Source organism: Galleria mellonella, unplaced genomic scaffold, assembly GCF_026898425.1.
Source record: "Galleria mellonella isolate WM207_F2 unplaced genomic scaffold, CSIRO_AGI_GalMel_v1 utg1260, whole genome shotgun sequence".
NCBI classification, from domain to species: domain Eukaryota; kingdom Metazoa; phylum Arthropoda; class Insecta; order Lepidoptera; family Pyralidae; genus Galleria; species Galleria mellonella.
In genome coordinates, this window is record NW_026441985.1 from 1,090,463 (window position 1) to 1,097,169 (window position 6,707).

Below are 6,707 nucleotides of genomic sequence, written 5' to 3' on the forward strand. Positions count from 1 at the left end.
CTCCATTGGTAGAGCGATGCGATAATATAAAATTATATGTTTTTATTTGTGTCGATATTAGTAAATAATATGTACCATACGTATGTACCATTATTCCCTGCAATGTATTTGGTGCATGCAGCGTTGCAGGGATTCAGTAAATGCAAGTGGCTCAGGACCGTTCTTTATGGTAGTAACAGCTGATATGATGATGATGATGATGATAAAGCTCAATTGTTTTTATAAATGACTATGCCATTATTCATAACATATGATTGATTTAGTTTATTAATATCTTGTAATTTTACTATGTTATAAATGTTGATGACAGCGGTACATGGTATAGCCTTAAGGCTTATGATATGTTTTGTTTGTGACATAACATTGCACCTTTTACTTAATAAAAATAAATAAATGTATATTTTAGAATTCATATCGTATACATGTATCCATGTATATATATATTTTTGTTGTTATTGCTTCTTTTATGTTTATATGTGTGATCAATAGCCGTAACTTACAATGTTATTTATATAAAAGTATTTTCCGATTTTTTTGTTGATGTCAAACAGATTCAGAGTCAATTGTCGAGAGTTAAACTAACATAAGGGATGATTTTAAGTTTCGACTTTTTTAACACTTTGGTGCTAATCTAGCGAATTTTAAATATCCAAAGAGATGCCGGTAGGGTGTGTTCGGTGATCGGTACTCGTAAATTACAACTGTAAGTGCCACATAATTACCCAAAAACATTTGGAGTATTTTCGTGCACAGCACGAGGATATGAGTTCTCAAAATATGTGTTATGAGAATTAAGAGATATGAACATCTAAAAATACCCAGCTGATTCCTTTTACAAAGTTCATTTTTTTTAATTGGCTTGATCGAGTGTCGTTAAGGGCCTTTATATACGTATACCATAGTGCCATGAAGTAGAAATAGTTGTTGGTATATTAGAAAAAGCTGATATTTTTAATGGTAGCTCTTATAGCAGTGTAGTCGCTACCTTTGTTTGTTTGGCGCTATATTAGCACTTTTACTTGTGAAAATAACCGTGGTTTTGCTTGTAGCTAATCTCGTAACATGAAATTATGATCATTTTAATTGTCGTTAAAAATATATATTCTTTTTAGGAAATATTAATTCAGAAGTTTTATACAAAAATCAGTGTTCATTCATTAATTATATATTTGTATTTTACTTATATAAATTACAATTTGGTGTGTAATTTTGTAAGAATAAATACCGGTGACTTTTTGAAGAGATATTAATAGAGAGATGGAAATATATGGGTATTTTTTACTCAGAGGACTTTTCCCGAACCATCATGGGAATGACGTGACAATGGACATGAACCAAGTGAATTTGTATCCTGACTATGGCTTAATTAATAGTTTCTCTGCAATAAGGTAAAGTTCTGCAATAATTTGATTTCTATCAAAATATTATAGCAACTATTATTATGTGTGTGTATTTTAATTTTTCAAAGGGTCTGAAGTAATCTTTAATTTTTACCTGTTATAATTATAATTAAAAGGCTATTAATTAAGGCTCATAGGTAGTTTTTATCTCATCACTCACCTGCTGTTAAGTCAGGTGCAAAGGAGTCGGACAAAGGGGAATAATAAGAGGGGTTGAAGAGGGGATCGCGGCGTCCATAGAGAGAATGTGCCCTATCATCTTCACGACTAGCCGTCAAGTGCCCGGCCAGCCACTAGAGAATTGAAAGCGTACCTTTAGGCATTTCGCGTTTACTGCATTCGAGTGTAATACGGGGGAAGAGTAGAATATTGTAGAGATTGATAGATGTTAGAAATTCCATTAATCCTTACTAATATTATGAATGTGAAAGTAATTTAATTAATAATTTTTGTATATATGTTACTTGTTTGTGCCGTAATCATTCTACCGATCGTCATATTTTTTTTATTTACGTAATGTTTGAGATGGCGAAGGATCATAAACTACTTTTTATTCTAAGTTTGTAAATATTTCTTAATGATTAAGCCACTGAATATTAATTTATTTATTTATATATAAATTTAAACTACATTAATATAGTGTAAAGATAATGCAATTAAGGTTGGTCACTAAATAAAATTGGACACGAAATACTTGATGGCGATCGAACCGAGATTTGTGGTTTTTATTCATTAATTTTATAATTAAAGATAATTTAATACAAAATTTCTAAATTGGTGAGTGGTTTTTATTATTATCTATGAATGTGAAGTGATAGTTAACACGCCGACTTTTCTTGAATGAATTCTAATCCATAAAATTGCAACGTAATAGTAATTACATATGTTAATCCGTTTTATGTAGAGAAAAAGTGGTATAAATTATTTACTGAGAAACAAATAATAGCACCTTCAGTTACTACAAGCTAATGATTGACTGCACCAGAAGTCGCCAGACAAAGTTACATTCATCTGTTTGCTTAAGTGGCTGCTCTAAAAGCTTTCCAACATTGTGGACAAGTTTATCTTTTTGAAATATTGAATAAATAAATAAGAGTTGCGTCCCATTGTTATATGGATGCTCGGTCGGGGGTAGCTCCTTATCTGGGATGGTTTATGGGACCGTAAATAAAGAAAATTTTATTCAATACATGCCACGATGGCCAAAGTGGAGTAGGTTGAATTTTATAGTTTCCTAAACTAAAATGCAAATGAAAAGCTCAGGTGCATACGAGGACGTAAATGGAAAGTTACAGCTACGTAGGACGAGAGGTTTTACTGTGTAGTCCGCATACTAGAGTATTATGCATTAGGTATTTTTATTGTTTCTTTTACCCGACTTCTGAAGAAAGGCGGCTATTGTTTTATATATGTTATGTTAGCGGCTATATGTTAGTGTCTGTAGGTATATAGTGGGAAATGCATTTGGCCGAAGTAACAGAAACTGTGACATCCATCATACCCTTAATGTCTTGCTGTAAGGACTAATATGTTGTACTTTAATTTGTAAAAAAATTAACGTACAAAAAAATCTTATGAAAGGAATAAAATTTATTTTATAATTAAACTAGCTTTTATCCGCGGCTCCGTCTGCGTGATCAAGGTATGTTTATTGACCGGGATAAAAGCTAGTACATGTTTACTGAATTTTATAGTGTCCGGTGAAGCCATTAAGGTGCTATGAGGTAACAAATAAACTCACTATGATGATGATGATGATGAACATCATATTATCATATAAGCATATATCTGTCCGCTGCTAACTATAGGCCTCCTCCTATTGCGGGGGTTTTGCCAGCAGTTGCTTTTTTGCAGTTGCAGTTGCGTTTAGTAAGTGGGGGTAACCGCAGTTAGGCTTTGATTATGTTTTAAGAAAGACGTTGCTGCCTATTCCTCAACTATTAAATTTCTTTAGTCGCCCAGAGAGAAGGAAGGGGTGGTCCATTCAATGCCGGAACAACACGGCATGGATCAAATTCACTTTCACATTTATAATATAATATTAGTAAGGATATCTTATCGATTATAATGAATTTATAATTATCTTTTAGATTCTTATGTGCAAGTTTAGATATTCTTACATATTTCGCAAGTAATGATTTGAAAATAGAATAATTAATAATTCATATTATTTTTTTAATAAGACTAATCGTTTTACTTTATTATTCATCTAAATGAAGATGTAAAGCCAAAAATGTTTAGAAAATGCAAAAACGAACTCATTTCTAATTTGTTCCTTTGCCGCCTAAAATCAAATTAAGGAAGCGGCCATTGTCGCGAAAGAAGCCGTGAATATCTTGCAGAACAAATTGTTCGTAATCTACAAACGGCCGCAGAGAGGTGAGTTCTTACATTATGAACAACTTTCACAGCCCTCATCTAATTTAACTTGTAAACATTACAATTTAGGCGCCCATCTCGACTTGATGCCTCCGAAAGCGTTGTTCGCTACCTTTATTTGTGGATTTTTTATTTTGCTCTCACTTTATATTTTGTTTGCTTGTTATTTATTTGTGAGTAACATCGTGTTTTGGTTGTACTAGAACTCTTTGCTTAACATTATCGTAATTTTTTAGTTAATGATGCAATTATTAATTAGTTTTCATCGTAATGATGATTTTTAATTTTGCTGAGGATTTGGATATGTTTATAATATAGCTATTAAGTTTCTGTATATATATATTAAGTAACAAGTATAATATATTGAAAACAAGTGTGTTACAAAATATTTAAAAAAACAATGTTTTATAGTCTTACAACTTCGTCGTCAGACTCTGGTTACTATACAGAGTTATACTTTCATCAAGGCAAATCAAACGAGCCCAAACACGATGCATTTATCACGTGTAGTTTACAAATTTATAAGAACTCGCTACCGTCCATTTTTATCATCAAACTTTCTCAATGATGATGATGATTCTCAATGATAATTGTATTATCACTAAACTTGCATAATTAAGCCAATTTGCAATAGTTAAATTGTGTTACACAAAAATCTACTTCTAAATTACTGAACCGATTTTGATAAAATTTCTATGGGACCAATATGTAAGTAGCTATACCTACAGTTACAACTGACAGTTATAAAAAATACAGTTGAATTAAGAATTCATTTTGAAGTCAGTTGAAAAGAATGTAAAATAAATTGAAAATTGAACAAAAAAACGTACAATAAAATAAAAGCTTGTAAAATGGCTAAAATGAAAAAAGATTGTTTACGTACAAAAGTTTGTTTTCAATTCATTATTATCGTATCAAATACCATTTGAAGTTCTGCGCTCAAACATTAAATCAGATTTAATATTCCTTTGGGAATACTACATCGCAAAAAATTGAATGTGACGAGCCGATAATTGGATCAAAGTGACGAGACTTATTTACAAACGAGCCAACTTTGAAAATCCCCATCGAGGACGTCCGATCCAATGCAGGTATTCGGGAAACAACTTTGTAATGTATTCCTTTTGCTTTAAGGTTTTTTAACTGGTATTCACATGAATACAATATGTAGGAAAAGTGCTTATCATTTTATTACGTTTTTTTTAAAGGTGTTTTTATTATGTTTAATAATGTTCAAAATTCAAAACTTTGACTTCGAAAATATTCTAGGACAATTTATCGTTCATGTTCTATTGATTTTATATTACTCAAATTTCCAATGAGTTTTAAGTTGTGGTTTTGAATTATTTACTGTAGATGAAAATATTTTGTTTCTTAGCTATTATATTTTTAACTTGGCCATTTTAAATGAATTAAATACTTGTCGAAAAAAGAATATTATTAATTCAGTCAATTGTGGAAGTGAGAAAAAAGTATTTTAAAGAGTTTTTGAGTATTTAGTCAATTGAATTCTTATGAAATCTGTGTAAGATTAAATAATTGTAGAACATCCAACATTTTTTCGCATGGTAAAGAAATTACGTAGCTGACGCTAAACAATGAATATAAAATTATATGTGTATTTGTTATCGAACAAATGTACATATATATATGCATTTACGCTAAATAATAAAACAGAAATAAAGCAAAGATGATAATATTTCCTAGTAATATTATATTTAAGTGAGAAGTTGTAAATATAATTAGATATTTACCACTCAATCACGTTTATACGGCGGAACAGATTTGAACAAATTAGAACAAAAATAGTTTACAATATGGAGTTCTTCAAAAAGGATATATTAATGTTTTTTAGGGTTGGCAATAACCACGTGACAACTTTAGTTTTACGGTCGTCCATAGACTACAGTGATCGCTTACTATCAGAGGGTCTGTATGCTTGTTTGCCAACTTCGTAATATAAAAAAAATCATGTCCATTTTTCACGAAGACAAAGCCATAATATATGAGTATCAGCACGATTTAAAAGATACATCTGTAAGTTCATAATAGTGGAACTATGGAAAATTGGAATCGTTAAACTTGAGGACACCTTAGGAAGGATGCCTTTGTGAGTTGTCTTCTACCTGAAGCCAGTGAAGCTTCAACATTGCCGGCAATGGCCACTGTCCACTACCGAGTAATTGCGTCCGTTTCAGACAATATGCCTTTGTTACAAGTTAGTTACGGTATCATTTAGAATTTACCTGTTTTATCATCTAGCGTTTAAAGCTCGTCTGAACTTATTCAGATACCTGTATAATACTAGCTAAGATTTTGTATGCCATATTACATAACTACATAATTAATTTTCAGAAGGAGATTGTACAAAGTTCTTTGCATGGATACGTCAGTTCCATGTACAATTGGTGTTCGTGTTTGTAAATTGTAAACACCTGCTTTTTTATGGCCGTGTTTCAGTTTGTAGGACGAAATTATCGATAAATATGGAATCATATTATATTGATTTGATATGATATAAGCCGTTAACTGGTCCACTGTTGAACATAGGACTCCGGTACTGGCGGATTTTACTAGTAGTTGCCACGAAGGTGAATTGGCAACCGTAGTTAGGCTTTGGTAATGTTTTAAAAAGAACGCTGCTGATCATCTTTCGATTTTTCGCTTAGTTGCCTCTTATGATACCCACGAGAAAGAAAGGGGTGGCCCATTTTAAGCCGGGACCACACTAATTTAAATAAATAAGGTACCATGTGTGTTCTAATACATTCTGATGTATTCGTACCTATCCATGTTGCTCTTCTTGTCTATAGGCGATGGTTACTACTTTTTATATGCATATATAAATATATAGAATATAATATATACTCGAATAGTTCGATAGATTATAATAATTTAAATTTTTATTTAGTAACTCTTGTTTATTTA